This window comes from Hippichthys cyanospilos, chromosome 4 (assembly GCF_059441005.1).
Source record: "Hippichthys cyanospilos isolate Australia breed blue-spotted pipefish chromosome 4, RoL_Hcya_1.0, whole genome shotgun sequence".
Taxonomy (NCBI): domain Eukaryota; kingdom Metazoa; phylum Chordata; class Actinopteri; order Syngnathiformes; family Syngnathidae; genus Hippichthys; species Hippichthys cyanospilos.
This window is the reverse complement of record NC_142372.1, coordinates 14,489,528-14,515,468: the sequence shown is the minus strand read 5'-3', so window position 1 is coordinate 14,515,468 and position 25,941 is coordinate 14,489,528. Positions and strand designations below refer to the sequence as shown.

Here is a 25,941-nt window from a genome sequence, read left to right as displayed (position 1 = left end):
AGTAATATGTGGAAGCGGGAGGTGGGGTGTGGTGGGGTGGGGGGCAGTCAGCTACAAAGTATTAATGCATTAATCCACCACATGCTGTGAAAGTGTATCACGTGCTTTTATAAAGTGACAATGGAAGTATGCTCGTGTGACACAGCCACTCACTTGTGTTGTCAAATACAAAAGGCATGCAAACACAAGGCAAGTGGATCTCAGCGATTTGAAAAATAATCAAAATCTTACAAAACATAGAAGGAGAAAAGACCCTGGTCGTAATCTGCTGTAATCTGGAGCTCTCTCGGCAGTTGATTTGAGGAACTATGGCTTTGCTGAAAAAGCCCCAAAATTAAGAAGGACTTTTTTTTTTTTTTTTTTTTTTTTAAGAAACCACAGACAAGACCAAGGTTCATCAATCTTTATGAAAAGAAACACTACTTTTTGGAAACTGATTAGGAAGTACTACGGGTTTCATCCCCATTTCTGAAAAAAACATGTGCTAAAATAACATAATTAATATTGATCGAATATTATGTAGATCACGGATGTCAAACTCAAGGCCCCGGGGCCAGAACCGGCCCGCCGCATCATTTTATGTGGCCCGCCAAATGCTGATTTGATTTCAAGTTTCTAGCTAAACTTGCAGATTGTCTTCAAAAATAACCATTTTCTGTTCCCGATCTATCTTTTGAACACTTTTTGTCGGCCTCTGTTTTCAAAACTAGGTAAAGATGTAAAACAACAAAAACGGCGTTTATTAGACACATGTTTTTCTATTTTTAAGTCCTAAATTTTCAGGATTTTAGAGAAATTAAAGGGGTACGTTAAAATTGAAGCTTTTTTAGACTAATTTTAGATTTCTTCCTGCCCTCTAACAGACACTATAAGTACAATGTGGCCCATGATAAAAATCAGTTTGACACCCTTGATGTAGATAGTATATGTCAATTCACTGATCATGGTTGTGATCAGTCATAATAAATTAATATAGTACAGTACACCCCTCTGTGTCCCGTCATCTGAGCACGGACCATTGACTCTAAATGATGAGTTATATATTTGGATCTGGTTTTCCCCTCCCCGGAAGTGGCGCCCCTCTAGAGCCAGGGCTCGCCGCCGTCGCCGAACGCCTTGTGGCCGATCCTGCGCCCATGGGGCTCGGTTGGGCTCAACACAAAGTGATTACGTGGGTCCCGCTTCCCATGGGCTCATCTCATGTTCAAACATAGGGGTGTTCATGTGTCCACTTGACACCAGGACACCCTAGGCCACAGTTCTGTGAGTGACGTCATGGTCGTATCATCGAATTTGAGGCTGCATGTTTTGGACAATCTGGTGAAGAGACGGGCGGCGCTGTCAATTGATTACCACCTGGTGGTGTGTTGGCTCTGATGGTGGGAGAGGATGTCGGTCAGACCTGGCACACCCAAATGTATCGTGAGGGTCTGCTGGGAACGTCTGGAAGAGGCCACTGTCAGAAGGAATGTCAACTGCCACCTCCGTCAGAATTTCTCCCAAATCCCAGTGGAGGTGGGGGGCATTTCGTTGGAGTGGACGCCATTGTCAAGGCGGCTGCTAGGACTTGTAGCCGTAAGGAGTGCGGGCTTGATTGGGCAGGCAGCTAATAAGTTACTGTAATTCATTTGCTGCCAGCCCATCTTGAATGAATCTGTGACATCTATAGTCGTCCATGGCAGTGAATGTGTTAATGGTTGTATGTTGGGTCATTTTCTTGAATGATAACACCAAATTTAACACATCTGCTTCGTAATCTTACCTGAGGCTTTGTAACACAAATAAATCACATTATGTGGCGAGGGAAAATGACTAATTTGGTCAAATATGGACATCCTCGCATCTAGATTGCTGTCACCTGTAGTCTTTGCCATTTTGACATTAATGGCCGAGTGTTGAGTTATTTTGAAAGGACAGTAACTTCACGACAATCTCTTTAAATTGCAGACTGCTACATTGAAACCAAAAGTCAAGCAAGCACATTGCATTTGCTTTTTCACCAGCGAGTTTAGGAAAACACAATTAAAACTTAACTCCAAAGAAAACCAAAATCTTTCCTGCATGTCTTAAATTGGTCGTTGAGTTTGCATTACTTATTGATGTATTTTATAACAATATACAACATAAAATAAACACCACATTAAATAAAGGTGGTAATTATAAATTGGATTAAGCCACTAGCCTACAAACAAATGTAAATTAATGCAGCTTTTTATCCAATGAATAATAAAAAAAAAAAGCAAAGCTAGCAAGAGAAAAGTCAATTATTTAACCAGTTCTTCCATGATCATAACTATGTCTTAGTATCCATGCTGTTTTCTAATCAATTTACGGCCGAGTTCTCTCTCTCTTCCCAGTAATTTGACACTCACATATTCAAACTAATGCAGGACAAAAGATCCTTAAGCATCCACGAGATGGGTGGAAAAGTACACGTGAAACATCAGCTAAAATATATGTTCTTCGTAAATCCATTATGTGGCCTTTAACTAAACAATGTTGCTTGAAAGAGACCTACTCTCTTATTCCTTTTCAACTTCAATCTCATGATTTTTTTCTTCCTTCAGTGTGGCCTTGATGCGCCTTTGTACTTTTTTGCATCCATATTCATAAAGCTCCTGTGTATGTAATTCTCCCTACCCATCTCTTTTTTTTTGTACTGCACACCTGCACCATTGTATCGCGGCCCTTTTCCACATCCTCAGTGCTCCCCCTCTGACCTGCAAATCATTTCTGGCATAACAAGTGTGTGATTGAAATACTCATTTGGATTCGTGTTTATGGCCTGTCTGCGTTGGTTGGCAAAAGCAAGTCACGGGGTCCAGCATAAGCCTTATTTTTTAATCAGTTACATCACAGCGAGTTTGGCAAACCGGAGAATATATCAACAAAACAACTCGGGTTTGCTGTTTAAGGGATTATCCTGCTTCTAAAAGTTCTTTTACTGCCCTCTAGTGACATAACATTTTACACTTACACTACTGTATTGAGGATGAACCTTCATGAACCTTTATTTTAGAGGACTGAAAAGTAATAAAAAAAATGAAAGGAGCATGATGATACTATTAAAATAATAGATACAATTATAGTAAGAAGACATACTTTATGGTAAACCTCGACAGTGAATTGAGAACATTTTCGTATATTTATAAATGTATTTATTTGTTTGTGAAGTTCTGTGTAGGTTTGTGATTATTACCAGAATGTATGGTAGATAAAATGTATGTATTCCAACCCAATTTCACAGCAACATTCCTCAGGAGGCTCAGTATTAGCTGTGTTTAAAATAGAAGGGGGACATCTTCTAATCTATTAAACTATACGTATTCTACTTGACCAACAGCTACACATTTTTAGAGACATTTGAGAGAAATGTGGTTTTCAAAATATTGCCTGAATTCGTAGAATCACCAAACCATAAATTTCCATATGTTTTCACAGAAAATAATCCAATTTAATGGAATCGGTCTGACAATCTACATTCATTCTATTCAGGAAAATGTATATGTTTAATGTGTTCATTTATATCACCCAGCAATGTACAGTGATAGGCAGAACATTTGAATATTTTTCCATTAGCTGGCAGGAGGTGCATAATTAACCTGTGCATTCACCAGAAGTCATTCATTCAACAGAATAATAGTTTCTTCTTCAACTAATCAGGCCCAAATTTCATTTGAGCAAGTAAATTTGAAAGTAAATTCAGAAGAGATTATAATTATTTAAGTCCATGTAGTTTTTTTTGTATGACATTTTTGTTTCTAAAGACTTCTAAAGATGGGGGAAATTGGAGAAAGCACATAATTATAAGACAATGGACCAATGGCGTTCACCTAAAAATAATGTCTCTCTGTCTTTTCCCAGATGGCAAAAAAATAACGTCTATGACTACCTTGTTCTTGCACTTACTTTAGCTAGTTAACTGCTGAGTAAGTCCAAGAACTTTGCTGCCAAGGAAAACTATCACTAAAGCATACAGACTAGGAGTGTCAAACTCATTTTTACTCAGGGGACAATTGGGGGAAACTCTATCCTCAAGAGGGCAAGGCGTTGCTATTATGACAATTGTAAATGTAAAAAGACATGTACACTGTACACAGTAACTGTACTGTATAAATAAAAACTAATTAATATTATTATATGTAGATTTTTGCAGATTAATATATGTAGATTTTTGTACATTGGCCTGGACCCAAACAGCCCCCAAAAAGCAGGGGTCAACTGCAAATAAATAAATAATAATAAATAATAAATTAAAAATTAAAATCAAGTCAAAACACTGTTAACCTCTTTAGCCAACAGCTGAGCTGCAAATAAAGCACATTTAAAATGAAAGATAAGACTGACTGTTTATAATTCAACAGGGCAATCAATTCAAGGTGTCCTCCGCCTACTGCCCCAAGTCAGCTGGAATAGGCATCTGCAGGACTGCGATCCTTGTGAGGATAAGCGGTTCTAGAAAATGCATGGATGGGTAATATTCGTTGTTAGGCAAAAGGAAGCCTGCGGAGGAGGACTGAGTTCGTTGTTATTTAGCACTAACCTAAGTTGTGGCTGACAGCAGCTTGAGACCCTGCTTGTTAACCATTAGTTTCTATTTTTTAAGTTGCAGTGCATTGCATGCAAAGGTAATTTTTTTTTTGCATATTGTAACGTTTGCTGTTAGGCACGAGGAAGCCTGTGGATCAGACCTGAGTCGAGCACAACGTGAATCTGTTTTTTTCTATTTTTCTTTCAAGAAAATCAGTGATCAGACAGAACCACGACTGAATGAATTCTTTAACACACGCAAGGCCATTACAGTATTATAGACAGCGGACTAGAGGGTTCGGTCCTATTTCTTATTTTTTTGCTTCACAGAATCATCTTGTGGGCCAGATTAAAGCTCCTCCATAAGAGGGCTGTGAATTCGACACCCCTGATGGAGACAGTAGTGGTAAGCAAATTAAGTTAAATGGGTTCTATAAGATGTTACTGTATATTGCAAACGTGTGACGATGTATCAGCTATGTTGTTGGATTGGCACAAAATGAGCCGTCGCCCATGTTATTTTTAACTGTGTGTCTCCATGGAAACGGGCACAGGCAGCAAACGGGTGACTTGTACTTGTCTTTAGGGGAAGCCTCCTACCACTGGTCATTGTGTGTGCGTGTGCTTGCGTGTGTGTGTGCATATACAGGTAGTGCGCATTCATAACAATTACAGATCTAATGATCAATTATGTATCTCATTCCACTATCCAATCTTAAATTTAAAGATTACATTTTACATATTTGGATGCTTATTTATTTTGGTCAAGTTGTTGCCAACAGTCACACTCACTCAAGAGGCTAAACCTGTTGATGTGTTAATTCACTGCCCCCAGTTGCCTTTATTAAAAGTGAAGTTGGCATTTTATTTTCATAGGGCCTAAATAACGATCCACACAAATAATTTTTATGTCTAACAAAATTTTTGCTCCCTGTTCACTTCGTAAACCACCACTTGCACTTTGTGTTCTAGCGATTCATTTACTATCCTCATTCCCAAAGTCTGAACTTTTTTTTTTGGACCATGTTTTAAATTTTTGGTCAAATGGAGCACTTTGCAATACCTAATAGAGCTCATATAATTCATTTCGCTACCTAATATAAAAAGAAACTAGAGAGGGATAGTGTACACTGTACAGTACATCAGTGTTTCTCAATAATGTTTTGCAAAGCCGCCCCAAGGAAAGAAAAATCATTTAAATAAAAAGGCATTTAAATAAACTTTCAGCAAATGTTCTTTACTTTTTACATTGGTTTGTACAGGTTACGTTTACCGGTATTCAGAATCTGAAAAAACAGTGCGTCAAAAGTGCCTGAAAAAACAAACAAACAAACAAAAACAACCATTACATTAAACATGAATCCTCACTAAAATTTGAAACATTTTGACCAACTGAACCATTTGATTTTGGAAATAAAATAAATAATAATTGTAAATTGATTTGGAACATTAACACCAACATCTTAACTATTTTAACCTTAAGAAAAGAGTGTAAAATATTGTGCTTTCAATTTGCTGCACAGACTTTGACAATGAGAGCGTCACAGCATCACCTGGTGCAGTTCAGTACACAGTGCAAATCAAGGCCGTTTCGTAACGCGCCGCCCCCTGCGTTACGATATTTTGCACCCCGCTTTTTGAGAAGGACTGCTGCTAATTATCACAAGATGTCGAAATATGTCTATTTTAATTACTGTACTAATTCACTATATATACTTGTATACTCTTAATGGAATATCAACAAAAATACTATATGTATATGATATTTAGAGAGTAAAACAGTTTTGCCATACTTTAACTGTCTTTGCCATGACTAAAACCCACAGCGACGCGCAGGTAAAAATATCAATCCCTCTAGAAGGCATTGATGAACCGGGCAGAAATAAAGTGAACTTTTAGTCAGCTAAAACAAAAACAACTTGCTAAAGAAATTGTGGATACAACATCCATGCAAACAAAACATGCAAACTTCACACAGCAAGACCGGTGCCGGAATCAAACCCACAACCTCCGTGTGTGCTAAACAGTCCTTCACCGTGCCATCCCTAAAATTAGCATAAATATATTACTTTTATATTATAATTCTACTATTATAATTCAACTGGTTTACAACACCCATTAAAAAAATGAATCAAGAGTTGGAAATGTGCTAGAAAGCATTGACGCGAACGATGAACCGCAACACAGTGGGGGTTCAATATATGCTGTAGCTGTCTTGATGTGATGCAGAGGGTGGGGGCTACCTTAGATAACCCTAGCTAAGCTCCAAGTGTCCTCAACAAACCAGCAAATGTACAGCATATAAATTAGCTGGGCTCGTGGCGTAACAAAAAAAAAACCAAAAAAAATCTGATTCCAGGAATAGGAAAATGAATAATTGAAGTACTGCATGCCGCATGCTCAATACTTAAGCTTCATTATTTATAATCAAGATCAATGCATCTGTACGGTGACTAAGATGATGTCTTTATTATTGGCTTGAGTGAGGGCAGGCATTGACTGAGGACATTCCCCTATATACGTCTTGCTTTAGAAGCCATCTGACAGTTACTGAGTGAACATATCGTTTCTATGGAAACAACTTAAAGATTAAAGCTGTGAAGAGCCAGAGCCTTGCCAGAGAGAATCCCACAATGCCTTGTGCCTGGGGATCTCTGGGAAAGAGAAAGGCGGAGGCACATTGTCAAAGTAGTGCGCGTGTGTGTGTGTGTGTGTGTGTGTGCCCACTTGTGTCTTTGCCAGCCACAGAGGTGTTGTGCTACAAATTGGCTCTGTATTGTGACTGTTTGCTACACCAAAGTCAGCATCCATCCATCACTTTTTTCTCCTCCCAAAACCCTTAAAAACCTGTAGTACTAATAAAAAGTATTAAATGTAGGAAAACTACACAATGTGACAGACACTTCATTGATAATTAGATGATCAATTCCTTATCTTTGACACTTGTTGACCAAAATTCACGCTTCAAATATGGTGAAAAAAAATGTAACCAGTACAAATACAGTATGTTTTATAACCAGGTGTCAACCTTGACCTAGTCCTTTTCCCTTCATTTTATTTTTTTCAAATATAAGTGCCTCGCCCCATATCCTCATCTTTACCCCCCTGCCCCCACACCCCTGGGTGATGCCAGTGCTGTTGTCAGGCTCGAGCTGAAAGCAGCCAATCACGTGGCTCCATGCTGAGAAGCTCTGGGGTGATGTTAGGCAGTTTCATGCTCATACGATGGGCTTTGCCAAATGTAGGTCATGCTTCTCGCTCGCCCCGCCTTCTTGCGCTCGCTCACATTTGCCTACACACACACACATAAACCTCATCACCCCTCGCAGACGAGCGTACACACTGATAATGCACAAGTGCATTTTCGTGCTTTCAGATGCGACAGATGTGCGAAAGTGCTACCTCGACTCTCGAATTGAATTTCCTCCTTCACAACGCAAAAAACTTCATTTGATATATTGGTGGATATGTTGGACACGCGTTTGTCTCTGTGTGCCCTGCGATTGGCTGGTAACCAGCTCAGGGTGTGCCCCATCTCCTGCCTAAAGTCAGCAGGGATAAACACAGCGCAACAAGGAAATAAATGTGCCATAAAACCAATTGGACTTTTTGAACCGAACAAATTGTACAGTACGCTGATCTGATTGGAAAATGAATGTACATAATTTAAACCACGATTTCAAGCTTAAACACTGGTGAAAGTGTCGCTTGCCCGTTTTCTAAAAAAAAGAATTTATTACAAAATATTTATCCATCCATCCATATGTAGACAAGCTTATATACAGATAGCACACAGGTACATTTTTCTGCTTTCAGACATGCAAAACAAAAGTATATCCGTGCTGTGATGCAAACCATCGAGCAAATCACGATGCTCATGCCCACAATCACACACAGGGAGTGTGTAGTAGTAACACCTCTCCATGTTTGGTGTCAAACGATTAAATCATTGGAGTCAACCTACATATATTTTTGTGAATGATTTTACTCTTATACACTGTTTGCGTCAAATTAGTCCTTATTGACATTTGACAGCAAGAAAAACACTGTAAATGTTGTTGTTTCACCCTGAATTTTGACCCAAAATACATACAATTATTTTATACCAGTGCTATGAAGTTTTTGGATGCTCAGTCTGGTCTGCTGAGCTCCAATTTTTTTTACCCTGGATTTTAAATTTACCAGTGTATTGATAATTTTAAGAAAAAGTGTATTTTTTTCGTGGCTGAGTGACACTAGATTTTTGTTACAATAAAGAGTGTTTTTTTTTTTTTTTTTTTAAATTCGACCAGATGCACACAATTATGCTCCCACCAAGCACCAACAAGATAATTTGGTTAAAACAGTGATTGTATGTGTGTATTATGTGTTTTTAGGCCTTCAAAAACTGCAACAACACAAAAAAAATCGGTCCATTAAACCGAGAGTCAACTGTACATTTAACCCGGTAAATAAGAATTTGCTTTTCTTTTCCTCTAAAACATTTATTGAGGATTCATCACCCTCTTTATAATTTCAGGGAGGCTATTAATACACCTTGAATAGATCTGTAGGTCCTAAATATAATGAAAACATTGAACCTTGACACAAACAGATCATGCTACAGTAACTGTGAGTAGAAATCGATCAGTAAGACTTTATTTAAAACAAAAATAATTTTAAAAAATCATGTACAATAACCAGATCAACCAGTAAGCGCTCTTTCTTGATTTGAACTCTTGTTGAACTGCTCAACTGTGCTGCAATGTAGCACTTGTGGGATTATGATGTAAATAGCATCCACAGGAGCAAGTAGATTATATGGAAAAGCATTTAGCAGTCTGTCTTAAATGGAAACAATCAAAGGACCCTTTGATGTATTTGCGACATTCTGTTGATAAGCTTTTTTTTCAAAGCTGTATGTAATTAGATTGGCTCTGAGGTCATCACTTGTCATTTTCTAAGCACAGTCACATACATCCTAATCATTTTATGACCTATTAACAGACACTGTTTTAAAACATTTTTTTCTGTCTCAGTACAAATCCTTTGACCAACTTCCAAATTTGCGTAAAAAATGTTAATCGATTAACAAACAAACACCACACCTAATTATGGGAAACCATGGGGGGGACTTTTTTTTAACCACTGTAGTTTGAATGTATGAGATATGCTGGGAATTCAGTTGCAGTTTATACTAGTTTCATTGGGATGTGTGTTATAAATAATTAATTAAATAGAAAGCATAAATTTGCCTGAAGGTAGCGATTTGGACACTAGCAGCCAATTACATTAAAACACGTTTATTGCACATTTGTATCGCACTCTGTGCTCATTTGCTAAGTATGAAAAAAATGCCAAAATTGTCTTATTATCTATCTATCTATCTATCTATCTATCTATCTATCTATCTATCTATCTATCTATCTATCTATCTATCTATCTATCTATCTATCTATCTATCTATCTATCTGTCTGTCTGTCTGTCTGTCTGTCTGTCTGTCTGTCTGTCTGTCTGTCTGTCTGTCTTCCATCCATTTATACAATATATCTAATATAGCGCGCAAGTGCTGTATGTGCAAATGTGCGTGAACACAGGTGCAAATACATTTGAATGTACTTCATTTCTATCACATTTCTTCTTCTTTCTTTTTTTACTTGAATAAAAGTTAACTCAGATTTTAGACAAGTCTTTCACCATAGATAATGGCCATTGAACAAAGCTGCGACCACAGGACACATTTGAGTCAGCCTGGTGTGTTCAAAAGTGATGAGTAAAAAAGGCAACTGTCAGACTGTCGGGATCAAAACAAATAGCTACCATTTTAAACTGACTTTAAAAGGTAATCCGCCTGCAGACAATGTGAAGCAAATTAGCTAGCTGCTAATTTATGATAGTTCCCAACAAAGGTGTGTTGACTCACAATTCCTGGAGCAACAGTTTGTGAGTCAAGTTAGTCCTTGCCATGGCATACTTCTATCATGATTGTACTTTAATTCCAAATTACTACGATAAAGCTCCTCGGGTTGGCTGTTGCAACTTTGACTATGCAAATACAGAGGCAGCAGTACCAGGCCATACAGATGCCAAACAAGTTTTTCAGTTCTGGTTTACTTGTTCAAGCTCCAAATACGCCACCACTCGAGTGAAAAAAATAAAAGAGGAATTTGACGAATAATACAGTCAAACATAACAACGCTAAATGAAAACACTAATAAGGGGACTAAATGGCCATGTTTGCCATCTCAGCCACACCCCTGAAAGGCACACAATACAGCACTGTTGTTATTATCATTGTCATATTCGGCTTGTCCAAAATTACACTTATTAAACCAGTTTATTGATTTTCATTTTTTATGATCTTTTATTGGGATCTTATACTATGTACCTATATTGTATCCCTACTCATTTTAACTGGTTACGTTGATTTGAAATGCAAAATTGAGTTATGAGCTTGGTTACGGAACAAATTTACCTCATAAGTGCAGTTGCAGCTGGACTGTGTTGTCTCATAATGATTGTTTGGGTTTCCACAACAGCGTCCTTTTATGGACAAGATGTACTTCTTATGTTTTGACATACACGCAACACGACTGGCTTACACGCGTATGCTTTGTTGTCTGATATGAATAAGTGCTTGCGAACTTCTAACAAATATGCAACCTTCCCTGACACACACACACACATACACACACTTACACACAGCTCCTCCTCAGAGAGAGAATCATTTCTACTTGCCTGGGTTGCCACAACTAGGTTGACCTATTTTTGTCCAGACCTCGCTCTCGCTTTCTCTTGCTCTTTCTCTCTCACTCTTTCGCTCTTTCTGTCGCCCTCTCTCGCTCGCTGCAGCCCCATAATTCACCTCTGCTTAATAATTCACAACAGCTTTAGAAGCTCCCACTCAGCGGATTCACCGGCTCAGGAAAACAAGAAATAGACACAAATAGAATCTAGTGCACACTGCCGAAAACTGAGCCTATTATTCATGATATTACCTTATATATAGACAATTATATATTATTATAATAAATAGAAGTGTCAATTCTGGCTTGGAAAGTTAAGGGTGATGTTCATCTAACACGGTGCCTCGAGAACCTTAACCAACATTCAGCATCAAACATGAATGGTTTCAGGAGAAAAACAATAAAACGTGTACAAGATAAAACAGGAAATACTGTAGTGAAATGGCTGTGCAGGTTGTGTGCTGTTATTGTAAAAGCGCAGATTATTTGCAAGTCTGTGCACACACTCGCTCCGTCTAATGTGATTGGATGGCCAGATTTGGCAGGAACCAATAAGGACACCAGGAGCAAGAGAGCAGGCACTGAGAGTACGCGTGCTGATGCTGGGCACACCCTGGAGCAGTGAGCATCTGTGTGTATGTGTGTGTGCGCCAGAGCATACAAAATGAAGATGGATCATAAATTTGTGATAACGGGTATATTTTACACACCTTGGAAAGTCACAATATTCATTTTAAAAGAGCTTTCCAGGGTCCTTTTTATCTGGTCTTTCAGGTTTTGTCCTCCCAGAGATTAGTGCAGAAGAGAGCTGAATGTTACATTGGCAGTTGATCTGATGGAGTAAGCTACTCAATTCTAATAATAACCGGGAAAAAAACCACAAACACAAATTTGAGAATTATTTAGGGGGTGGGGTTGGGGGAAGGGGCAAACTCGGGCTGAACCATGTCCTGGATTATTATACGTACCTCGATTAAAAAAAATGTTAGGCCTTTTTTCTTGCTCTGGATACCCACTTATTAGGATACACATTAGGAAGTGCTTTGCATGACAGTAAAACATGATGGAAATGTGGTGAGAAGGCCAACTTCAAATTAGTCCTTACTTTACCAAATAATGCTGTATAGGGAAACAAATATTGGTACACTTATTGAAGTTCTTCCCGAAGGCATGTTGTGGCGTAACACTTTGACTGGTCTTTCTACTGCAATTCTTGGCCCCGACACCTGATACTAACAATCTGAAATTGTACAATCGTTAATTCAGGACACTAACAAATGACTTAATTACACTGACAAACGCAGAGGATAGTGAGAAACGCAATTTCGATTCCTTTGTATGCTAAGCACACGTGAAGAAATTGACAATAAACTTGACTTTGACATATGGCACCCGTAGTCAGTGTTTAACCATGGCTCAGACTTATTATACAGCTGTGTCTAGCATAACCTAGCTAACGCTAGCCAGCAGCTCTCTAGTGCTCCTTAATAGCTGGCATGATAATGTAAATGACTGCACACACTAATGCTGACTGCTTGACATAGTTGCTTTTGCTATTTTATTTTCATGATGAATACTCGAAATTCAATTAAATGTTACTGTATGATATATGATTACAAATACTTTTCCATACCAGCAGCCTACTTCAAGTAATATTTTGTACATACAGTGACCTCCCAATTTTACCACAGTGAAAACCATTTCTTTTAAAGAGTGCTACCTCTTTTTCACCTGTTGCTAATTTTTGTCTCAATAGTTCCCTCACAACATACCCACCAACCCTGTTAGCGTGAACATGCCACAATTCAATGAGCTGGCCATACAAGGAACAATTTGAGAAGAGTTGTTTTTAAATTCCAGTTCTTCACTACAAGCCAATCATCTAATTGTGAGACATACTGTATCAAGAACAAATGCCCTTTACTCCCACTCCCAAAACTATACCACAAACAAAACGCCTAGCCCAAAATTGTAACCCACTCACAATCAGTTTTGAAATGATCTTAATTCTAAGACAAAATGTAAATTTCTCACAATCTATATGGTTTTGTGGATTCTCTATGCAGAATTAGGCTTGGTCACGTGTCATCAATAAATGAATAAGTAATACATATACCAATAGTTATTCACGGTCCACTAGTATGACAATAATGACGGCATTATTTTTTATCTGCTCTGATATGATTTTGACCTTATTGTAAGAGTACAGATGTACTTAATCCTGGTTTTTCAATGTTTGCGTGAGAAAGCAAATCAATCAAGGAGGATGCCCTGTGGAATACAATGGGGTAACGATAGGAATTGAAATGAGATATAGGACTCTGGTAGTGTCTACATGAAGCCGGTATTTCATAACACGTCAAACTATATAATACAAGGTTAAAGTCGTGTCTGATGAAAAAACTGCCTTCCTTGCTTCTCTTATGCCCATGCTATCGTTGCCATTAAAGAGAGGGCAGGAGAGAGAGGCAGTGTTGAGTGCGTGAGTGTGTGATGTTGTCGTCTGATTGATGTGACAGTGAGAGTGAGTCTCCTCCAAGAATCCTGGCCTTATTGCTCTTCTCTTACGAACCGCCGCATCACACATACAACATACTCTGTCTCTCAGCGTTGCACACACACACACACACACGCACACACACACACACACACACACCTCAGTTTAAATGACTAGTTTCTCTCTTTTCTATCTGCTACTACTAACAACTTTGCCCCACATCATCTCACTTCACTCTTTCTTCCCTTGTCATTCCTTCATTTTTTTTTCAGCATTGCTTGCAATCTGGGAGAGACAATGGAAATGTGCATGACAGCAGTCAATCACAGTTGACCTTTTCATGCTCTACATTTGTTTGAGTTAACAGAAAGTAATAAAAACAAATACACAATGACTAAACGTGAAGCTTATTGCTAAGCCGATGGGAAGCCAAGAGTTGGTATTATTTTCTGAAGCTTAAGCTAGAGAAGCCGATCACCATTGGTTTTGTGGCAGCATCTCCCAAATGATGTAGCGTAAAAGGTCACTATACAAGGTGTGTCCTCAAAAGCTGGCAAGACGACAACCCTGTGTAAGTACCACCTGGGTGATGATGCAGAAAGCATGAAAATGCAGAGTTTACGCAGCCTGACCAGCATTTTATTCGCTTCTAAATACAGTAGTCATATTTTAATCATGCATTCTTGCATGTATCAATGATGTTAACACCATCTAGGATCATTACGTCCTTTCTCAAGTTGAATTTCCTCCTTGACAACTCTATAAACTTTATTTGATTTATTGGTAGATATATTGGACAATCTAAATTTTCCTGAGTTGTGTTCATGAGTGCGGATGATCACGTTTCTCTGTATGCCCTAAATACAGTGTGGGTCTGTGCAATCAACTCAGTGTGTGCCCTAGCTCCTGCCTAAAGATGGGAGGGATACAAGGAAATAAAATGTATAAATGTGCTATATAACCAATGATATTTTATCAATTGTTGTTTACAAATTGTACTGTACACTGATCTGATCACATTTTTAATATACATAAGTTACAAGAAGATTTCATGCAACCTTAAACACTGGAGAAATTGTCGCGCGCCCTTTTTCTAAAATAATATTTTGTAATTTTGTATTTTGCAAAATATCCATCCATCAATCCATCCATTTACTTAGCTGTTTATCCTCACAACAGTCACAGGCAAACAAAGATCAACAACTCATTCTCACAAACATACCTAGGGACATTTTAGAGTGCTCAATATACTCTACCTAGAGCAGGTATAGGGAGCTTCGGTTCCTCGAGAGCCATATCCTGCCCATTTTCAATGTCTCCTTCGCCTTCCACACCTGGTTCAAATAAGCAGCTCATTAGCAAGCCCTGTGGAAGCCTGATAACAATCCTGAACATTTAACCAGGTGTGTTGAAAGTGAGACACATCAAAAACAGGCAGGATATGGCTCTCGAGGAACCGGAGTTCCCAACCATTGACCTAGAGGAGTACCCAGAGAAAATCCACATGGGCACGGGGAGAGCAACCAAACTCCACACAAGAAGGCCTGAGCTGGAAGCAAACCCACCACCACCGCATGTGAGGAAGACGAGCTCAGCAGTCTGCCACCATGCCGCACAGATATCTAAAAAAAATGCCCATCCATCCATCCATCCATTTTTTTTTAGCCGCTTATCCTCACAAGGGTCGCAGGCAAACAAAGGTGAACAATTCATTGTTAGCATGGTTACCTTACAAATGCCAAGGAATGTTCATTTCTGTGATTATGATTCACAAATCCACAGCACCATCCCCTTTTAAATGATAAATATTCCCTAATAAGTGTAATGGAACCTCCAGAGACTCTCAAGCGGAACCAACGTCTCATATTAGGGTATCAACAAGCTCTAAAGCTCAGACCTGCTGTCAGTCCGACTTCTCTTAGACCCAACATAACAAGATCAGTGTTTATCCTATCCAATCTATCTGTTTACTCCAGAGTTAAGTAAGGCATTTATTCTCTAAATCTTTTCAAAGGCTTGGAAACTGCAGTACTGCTTGCATTTCACCATGGATTTACCATTAGAAGAGGCTTCCGCCATATGGACTCTTGCCATTAAAAACTACACCTAATGCTTTGTAGGACTGTGTATGCCCTCACAGATACAAACAGAACCAAGCACATACGACATACTAAATAGGCTATCTTGAGAGCAGGTCTTAAAATCAGTAACACAGTAAACCCCCAATTACCTTGGGTTTTCCTTCCAGACTTAGCCGCAATATACTGTATAGACCATATGAAAAATAAATAAATACAGTTAATGCCCTATATGCTTTGAATACAATTAAACCTAGTTCAAATTTAAACTGACTTTTTAAAGTACTCACAAGTATCTCATATAACATCACATGAAGAAATAAAAAGAAGCGAAACCCTCGGTCTCCAAATAAGAGGTAAAGTGTTGCATGCAAAACAGACATGTAAAACAAAAGACAACCAGATATCATACCATTAAAGTTTAATGGTATATGATATTTGTTTTTTTGGTGTTTAATGATTAAACACCAAAAAAAAGTCAATAATGTCTGTAGAAAAACAAATCGAGCAGCACATGCAAACAATACAATGACACTTACAAGCGTATACAGTGGACCCTGGCGATACACATGGGAATAAGGGCTGAGGGCACATGGAAATAGTGAAAATTTTTGAATAAATGGGATTGAAATTTCCATGAAAAAAAAGTTGACTTTTGCTAAGAAAAAGTGTAATAGCATTGTGCAAATGATGTAATATTAGTTGAATCAACCAACCGGGTTGACATTTTCTGGATATCTAGGTCAATGACAAAATGTCAAATTTGCGGAGAGTCCGTGCTTTTATAACACTCATTCATTCATTCATTCATTCATTCATTCATTTTTTATTAACCAATTCACAATCGCACACACATGCGCTTTTCACAAGTGACTGTGACATCGGAGATCACGTCATCCCACGACATGAGTTAATGCTTTCTATAACGGGGCGTTACCGTATGCCGTCGATCAATTTCAAATGCTTCATAGATAGAAAGTGATTTAATCCAGAAGATGAGTCTTTGACACAAATTGATCAATCAAGGATTTTGACAAGTTAATAACCGAAGCTGAGATATGGCAAAGCGTATATTATAATTATATCTGAGTATCATCTCTTACTATATATGCATCTGACTTCAGTCTCATTAGAAACTATGTGTTTTGAAGCTGAGGCTGTAGCTGTAACATAATGAGCAGTTGAAGAGAAGAGAGAATGTATAATGCATTATCCCCACCCTCCCACTTTCATCCCAAGGATGAGAGAAGGGCCAGTTTCTCTGGGACTTCCAAACGTTGGTCATGGAGTTGTGCAACAGTGTGTTTGTCTGACTGTGTCGTACGGGCTTGAATGTCTATGTGCATTTCTGCAACCCTGTGCATAGAACACAAGTGTGCCACTGCCTTAAAGATTGATTACCTTCAAACAAGGAACCGATGAGAGACAACAACTGGCCTTGTGTCTAGACAATCCTCATCACGACTGCATAAAAGTATGTTTTTATGAATACTTGAGGGAAATTGCCTAAAGATGATAGCAGCAAATTGTTTTCCAGCACGAGCACCACTTCATCTCCATGTTAAAAGAGAAAGGGGTTGAGGAATAAATTGCCCATAGGGCAAAACAAAAAATGCACAGCTTCAGTTGTGAGTATGAGAGCATTTAATGTTTAGTTGGAGATGACTCAACATTCATTCGTCCATTCATCCATCCAATCTTTGTACCACTTATCCTCGCGACGGTCACCGGCGTGCTGGGGCCTAGCCCAGCTATCTTTGTCGTCGAGGTATACTCTGAACAGGTTGTGGACAAAAGTTTAATCATTTCAGTAGTTTGCACGGCACTGATATATGTGAGCATTTCAGGAGTGTATGAGAGTGTTTTAGAAGTTTGTTTAGGAGTTTTTCAAGTAGTATTCGAGAGCAAATAAAATTCATTCAATTTGGTAGTGAATTTTTTAATAATGCTGTGGAAGCATTTAACGTGAACTAGTATATATAGTCTATCATTAGCATGTGTAAGAACATTTCATTAGAGTGAAAGAGTGTTTCATTAATGTGTGTCAGAGTGGTTCAGCATAGTGAGTGTGAAAGCAGTTTTAGTTGTAAATGTGTCAGCATTTCTGCAGTGTATATGAATTTCAGTGGTGTGTTTCATCATGTTGAATGTGACTGCTTAGAATGTGTGAGTGAGAAACAAGTCAAAAATATCAGAAATGTTTTGAAAACTTTTCAGTTGCGTGTGTATATCATTCGTGTGAGTATGAGAACGTTTAAGCTACCTAAGAGTAGAATGAAAGCAGTAATGTGCGTTTCAGGTGGGAGTTAGAGCTTGGCACAGTATTGAATTATTTTGATGAATTTGTCATTTTAAAAATCAGCAATTTGAAAATTGACTCAATCATAAAATCAGGGTTTTGAAAAAATGTCAGATGGCTGGATGGCTGCTTTACAAGATGTGTTTACATTAGTTCCTCAAGACTTGTGGCAATTAAGCATATGAAGCTTTGGATAACAATGTTTTTGCATAAGCTATACATGTTACATTAACAAACAAACTGGTTTAAAATCAGTGTTATGGTATTTTATGTATATATAATAAACATATATTTAGACGTGCAGTGATGAAATGACGACTTCAATTGCCAATTTAATAATCGGTAAGATGAGAGTTTTAGCTTCTCAGCTGAAAATAAATTGCTAATCAGTGTCGAATCAAAATAAAACATTTGAGCGGTAATCCTGAATTATTTCCCTCACGACTGATAACATACACAAAATTCCCAATAGAAAGGAAAATAGGATACTACCAAAATAGTTCAAGTCTTCCCTTTGCTCCAGCATTTTACTTTTGATTTCACCGTTAACATTTACACGCATGGAAGGGAGCGGTAATCTGCAGTATTTTAATGTACAGGTTGGTGCGAACAGCACGGTATAATGATAAACATCAGATGGTGTCAATATGTTGCGCAGACCCACACTCGCAAACAGACACAGGTTCAACTGGGGTCGTATCATGCTCAGGATCACTGCTCCTGATCCACCGCAAACCATATGGCTCTTCTTTATTTCAACTGGAATGGATTAAAGGGTTAGGCCACTCATCCACGCATCTCATTTTAACTCTTAACGGAATTTATTTCATATCTCTTGAAGGCAACAAAGTTCACTCCGTTTCAGTTTGAATGAAACTCTGTATAACATACTAAATCGCCAGTGTGTCAGTGTAATCAAGCGAAGAAATTCAAGGAAACCAATACCCCGTAAAAAAATATTTTTTTTAGTTACTAATTACTTATTAATTATCCTAGACTAAATTGCCCGGATCATGCAACGTTCTCTAGTGTCATGTGACAAAACACCTGAATATCAAATACCCACTTCCTAATCATTGCACAGTTGAGTAAAACCACTGTGTATTACGTAATCGTCATGTACCATCTGTCAGTTAACTGTGATTAATTTTGGATTACAGTGAAGGTGACACTGAAGAACACCAAGAGATGAAGAAGCACTTCTTCATACAGAGGCAAATAATACAGATAGTGCCTTTCCTATGTTGGACCACTGTATTAATCTGCTATCATGTATCATCTGTAGGGAATGGAGCTCACGGGAATAATCTGCACACAGATGCACTCACATACATGCACTCTTTTGCAAGGGAGTCCCTTGTAAGTCACACAATCAGTTAATTGTAATCTGCTGCTGCTGTAATTATTCAACTCTGTGGCGATAATTACAAGATCAAAGAACGGGGGCAGTAACTGTCAAGATAGTGTAATTATTTTTACCGTGTTGTGTTGAGAAACATGGTGGAGCAAACTCAAAGAACGTTTTTTTTTCTCTTCCCCAATCATTTTAGACTCTTTGTATTAATTTTTATACAAAATTTTGGAAGACATTCAACAATTCTTCCTAGAATGATTCTTCAAGCTCTTGATGCCACTTCTAGTTTACTCTAACATTAAAATGTAAAAAAAAAGGTACAATGTTTGTTTTGCATTATTAAATGCAAAACACAAAAACAAAGTAAAACTCCAGACAGCTGAACAAATGGCACCAACTGTTTTCCTTATAACACTTCAAGTAACAGAAATTTTGACTCAAAGGATAAAGCAAAGACAGACAATATTGCAGATATTCTTTAACCCCTGCAAAACCAGACAATATTACTGTGGTCGTCATGACTCGAGCACTCCAGAAGAAGTCTCACAATCCAATTTTTTCTTTACATTTTACGTAATTATGTTTCATTTCATATTTTATGTATAGGTTATGTGGTATTTCCTTTACTAGGAAACAACAAAATATGTTGGGTTTAGGGTTAGGGGCTAGAATGTATTCATGACATTTTCATTTGTTCAATGTAAGGAGTGCTTTGATCTCAAGGAACCATTGTTTTGTGTCGTAGTTTGAATGCTGGTATGTGTTGCTGCTGTGTACAGTATGTATAGAGTAGCAGTTCTACAAAGGTAAACTTAGGTGTGAGCAAGCACACTTTGCGTCTTAGTTAAAGAACTGTGTAAGTGAGAGTCTTTTTTTCCAAAGTGATGTTACACCATAGCTTTTGATTGACACTGAGAAAGTCTTAAGTTTAATTAAGCAGGGGGGACTTTCTCAAATGGTCTCTAGACTCTCTACAGATTGCAAGTGGTTCTACGATGAATTCCCTTCATTGAGTTGTACGGTAGTTCAAAATACTGCAGCTCGACTAAGCATCCAACGATGTGAGCGTGAAGCTAAAATTGGCAGCTGTTCATAGAACAAAAGTGCAGGACAGAGCAAAGATGGAAATACGGCGGTTTTTTTTTTGGTTTTGTTTTGTTTTTTCCCGACATTCGCTAGCCTTCACGGAAACAGCTGTGGTTGCCCGAAGCGTTTGGCTCACACTTCTCTGGTCTGTCATCCAGAGGTACACTCCCTCGCTCATCAGTAAGGACAGCGTGTGCGTGCAGTTAGCATGGAGTGGACCTCCACATGCCTATTGTGTCATGTTCTTATATAAGGAAATCGGTCAGTATAAATAGACTTTTCTGATACAACTAGTGACAGATATATGGCGTATTAGTAAAATATTTTCTGTCCTCACCTATGGACTGTCATCTTTGAAATTGGATTAATTTACCCTGCCTTAGTAAACAACATCAACTGAAGGCAACAGCAATAGCTTTTAATGGGATTTTGTAGCCGTTTCGGATGAAGCCTGTCTTTGTCTATTCAGTGATCCGACCCAACTGAAAAGTGATCTCGCACCCGAGCGCAAACAAACATAGCTATGGCATTGCGGTGTGCATGTGCAAATCCAAGCTTGTTCTTTCAGCCCAATTAGGACAGCGTGCTAAGGATCTTACCAAGCCAATCTGTCTCGGAGGAAGTCGTCTAGAGCGGCTCATCCATTAAAACAAGAGCTGACGAACTCTCTGAAGATTTTTACCCACCATCTGTTCGAACGATGCTAAAGTTTACAGCTTCCACTTTTAATTTCATGTGTAGGTTGTACAGTAACACAAACACCTAGAAATAAATTGCATATGCTTTTTGTTGTTGTTGTTTCAACTTGCTTGGGCTGTGCTTAGGCCAACATTAGGCCTATTTTATGGTCATAAGTAACTGTCAAATGTCTCCCTCTCACACACTCAAAGAACCATAAAACTTAGAGTCGCTATAAAATATACATGAACTCGATCAATAAATCTGGTCAACAACGCAGCGCATGATTTAAATGTGTTTACTTCTGAGCACAGCCACATCCCAGTTAGTGGAGGGTGTGTGCACCTTTTTTAGTTGTTTCATCTATCTTTCTTTTGCCTTTCCTCTCAAAAAGATTGTACTTCAGTCAAGTTCTATCTCAATCTCTCTCAGGTTATAGGCATAACTGTAGTGCTTAAATCTAAATTCGGTCTCCACATTTTTTTTTCTTTTTTACTCAGACTCCTTGGCATATGACACCAATTTGTTTGGGACTCAGCCATTGCACTCTCAAAGTATTTTATTGATTTGCCCAAGAGCAACTATGGTTTTAGTTGCTGAAAATTAATGTCCTCCTTCAAAAGACAGTTGAAATGAAATTTTTCACATTATCTAAATTGATTGGTTGCCCTGACTGCAAGCATGAAAGCACGCCATCTTTTACTTTCTGTCTGTCAGCCAACACTGAAGCTCTAAAATTTAGTTTTACAATGGAAAATAGAATTTGCCACAAAGTCTTTAAAAAAGTACAAGGCTTGCAGAGGCACCGCAAAAAGAGGACTCAGAAGTGACTTGGACTCAAACTTGACTTGGACTTATTTTTTAACTTGAATTGGACTCGATAAAGGTGGAGTTGACTACATCCCTGATTATAGGTCACACTAATGATGAAAATAGTCTCCAAACTATTTATTTATTGTATTTTTTTACACAATAATATTGCAACTAGTATGTTGAATTTTTATGTCATATATTTCATTTATCTGGCTGAGCCTTTTTGTGCTGTTTAACAAGTAGAAACAAAACAGTATGTAAGTACGCAAGACTACTTGTTGGAGCTGAATTGATACTAATTTGTTATCTTAAAAAATATTTGTCATCTGTGGAACATTTTATTTTTATTGTGTATGTGATAATCATCAACAATATCTGATTTGGGGGAATCATTGCAGTTGTTTTTTAGTATTTGACATTCTTGCTCCAATATAAAAAATCACAACGCACTGAATACTTGAGTAGATTATTCAAGGCTCGCTCCGGCCTTTCTGTTTTGAGTTTGCATGTTCTCCTCGTGCCTCCGTGGGTTCTCTCCAGGCACTTCCTCCCACATTCCAGAAACATGCATAATGGGTATATTGGACAGTCTAACTTGTCCCTTGGTTTGATTGGGTGTGTAAATGGTTGTTCATCCCTCTGTGCCAACCATTTCAGGGTGTCACCCGCATACTGGCCATAGACAGCTGGGATAGGCACCAGCAACCCAGGGAAACTAGTGAGGATAAGCGGCAATAGACAATGAAATATGGAATATATGAATCACGGGATTGAATTGTTTGACTTTCGATGAATATCTAGGATGAGGAATGAATGTTCAATTGGCTTTTCATAAAGTTTGTTCTTTATCCTCACCTGTAAGACAATTCAGCACACTGTAAGATTGACTCCAGTGCACTAGTAGAAAGCCTCCAAGGATCAACAGCCTTGTCAAATCTACTAAAACATTGTATGAGAACATTTTCCATTTTGTAATGGACAGAAACAGAGACACTCTGAGTTTTCCATCTCTCTGTGGGATTACGGGGAAACTCATCTCTACTAAGTGGAGCTCCCTATGGAGGCCTGCCAGGGACAAGCTATCAAGGGAATCACGAGTTTAGGTTTGAATGGAATTATGGCTAAATTCATCTTGAGTTTGTATTTGTTTGATTTTAGATAAAGAGTCTTGCGGTGACCCATAGGTGTTTGGAAATATAATCTTCCTTAAAAGTCATGGAGCTCCTTAGCTTCAAATGTAAAGACAAAAAAAATACAAAAAGGAAATGAAGGTCTGTGCTTTTGGAATTCGGCATCCAGTTGGAATTTGACTGCACGAGGCATATGTAAACATTCTGTTGGACCTTGAATAATTTTCTTGAAATATACAGGTTAGATTGTTCAACCATTTTGTGGTAAATGTGCTTTTGAGTTTGTGAGGGATCCTTCTCCAGTCAAAGCTGACACACTCTCAGGTGGTTGAATAATTGAAATGCAAGTTACCAAAGTGTCTGACCTTGTTACAGAGTGAACTCATTTGCTAAGGAACAATGTTTGCTGCCAGTAAATGCCCGATTTACATTCTTGACACAGTTAATAAGAGCTGAGCACTCACACTTGTCAAGTCGACTGTTATGTAATCTAAAGCTGGAGGAAAAGTTACTCATGTATCCTCGTGGAATAACAGCACGCTTACGCACTGGAGCCTCGGGATTAAAGAGATGTCCACTCATGGCAAAGGCACTCACAAACTCACACGGACCCACGTACAGTAGGTTGCTGATTTTATAGTTTCTGTTTCTGGCCTTCCTGACAGCTATTCTAAGCATACACACATATCAAAATGAATGGGGCACACTGGATAGTCATATCATGAACTTTGTTCCAGACCCATCAGCGATTTCTGCATAACAGAGAGTCTTTTGGGGGGTTTGTTTTGCCCCTGTCACATGCTACCATTGGATAAAACAAAAATTCAAAAATGCTCACCCAAAAGATAAATTACAACGAATATGCCTTTCTTAATGAAAACATATACTGCACTGTAATCCAAAATAATAGAGACAGGCTAACAGAGGTTAGCATTGATGTAATGCTATTTATAAAAGTGTTAATAACTGTGTGACACAGTCAAACATCACTCACAACCATATATGTTCTCTGCTCAGTGGGAACAATGACTTTTACCAAAGTTTGGTTGGAAGCATTCTCTGCGTGCTTTTCAACTTTTTGGTCTTCTCTCAGACGGTAATTAGCTATCAATTGATTGATTAATAATTTCAGCTCTCTGTTTTATAATTGCAATTCTTCAAACTAAGTACTGTCCCGATAACCACTTCCTACATCTTGGTCTGTCTTTCTTTATCAGTTTTATGATGTGAATGATGCTTTATGACCTTTAATGACTTTCATTTAACTCTGTGTTTTTTCAGGAGTTAATACCTCAAATATCCTGATCACTCAATATATATGAGATCATGTGAATGTGAAATTGTTTCCAAACTTTTGGCTAATACTGTACAAATAGACAAAAAAAAAAAAAAAAAAAAACACTGGGCAACCTGATTAGATTGCATTCTGTAATTTAAAACCAGACACAATCAATTAACAGACAACAACATCCAAATGGTGTATAATACGACGTGAAAAAGGCAAGCAAGCAGTGCAAAAGGCTGACATTCCATCCATCCTCCCAAGCACATGCGGCAATGTACAGAGCGAGAGTTCCTGCATGCATGTTTTATGGCAAGCCGCCACAGGGACACAGACAGGAGCACTTAAAAGTAGCACTTCCAATCATAACACAAAGTCAGGGAGAAGGTCATGGAGTTCACTATGTTGAGTCAATGAATGACTTTCAGCTTAACTCCACTTGATCAGTTCAGTTCACTTCGTTACAGTCTATTTTGTAATACTTAGACACACAACGAATAATTAACCTACAATGAATAACCAATTGCAGCCCAGTTTTTGAACCATTTATATTGCACAACACAGGGATATTTTCCTTAAATATTTTTTTAGGAAGGCTACAATGGATAAATACCATTTTATTGCATTTCAATGTAAAAAATATGATACACAAGTCAACGGAGTGGTCTAAGACAAGGTAGGGTGCAATAATAAAACTCTAAAGATTATATTTCCATAATATAATATTTTCCAAGTACACGACAATTCATTAGGTTCAGTACAATTAAATAGTAATCCATATAATAATTCTGAGTATTCATTTTTACAGCTACAGTGATACATTGTTGATTGTATAAATGTTGAAAATAAGACTTTTATTCAGGGCGGCTCTGTGGAACATTGAATAGCACATCTGCCTGACAGTTAAAGGAACGCAAGTTCAAATCCACCTCGCTCTGGCCTTCCTGTATGAAGCTTGCATGTTCTCCCCAAGCCCATGTGGGTTCTCTCCAGGCACTCCGACTTCCTTACTCCAAAAACATGCATAGTAGATGTATTGGACACACTAAATTGTCCTTAGGTGTGATTGAAAAAAATGTTTTTTTAAGCTCCAAACTCAAAGTCTTCCCTTCAATTTTGCCCTCCAGGCTTCAGACTGATGGAGGAGATGTCATTGTGGGTTTGCACTTAAAATTTGCCCTTCTACATAAAACTGTCTGTGTGCTATGTTAATGTAATGACGCAATAAAAATGTGCGCATCCCCAACTATCTACTAACGGCCTATGCATTTCAATTAAAGCGACTCACCCTGTGCGCACACAGATTAGAGTCACATTGTGCCTCTGATTGGCTGACTGCCCACATGAGTGAATAGTCTCTTTTAGCCCAACGGCAAAGTATGAGGTGAATTTGTAACTCCTAAATGTCTACGTATCATTGATGCGGAGGCCTCTGTTGCACCAAATATTCATCATGATCACTTGAAAC

At 38.3% G+C, this 25,941-nt stretch overlaps 1 protein-coding gene across 2 annotated transcripts in view; it reads right to left on the bottom strand.

The window, feature by feature from the left end:
• Positions 1–25,941, bottom strand: part of nhsb (Nance-Horan syndrome b (congenital cataracts and dental anomalies)) — a 51,967-nt gene that overhangs the window by 14,997 nt on the left and 11,029 nt on the right. The gene's annotated exons all lie outside the window — the stretch shown is intronic.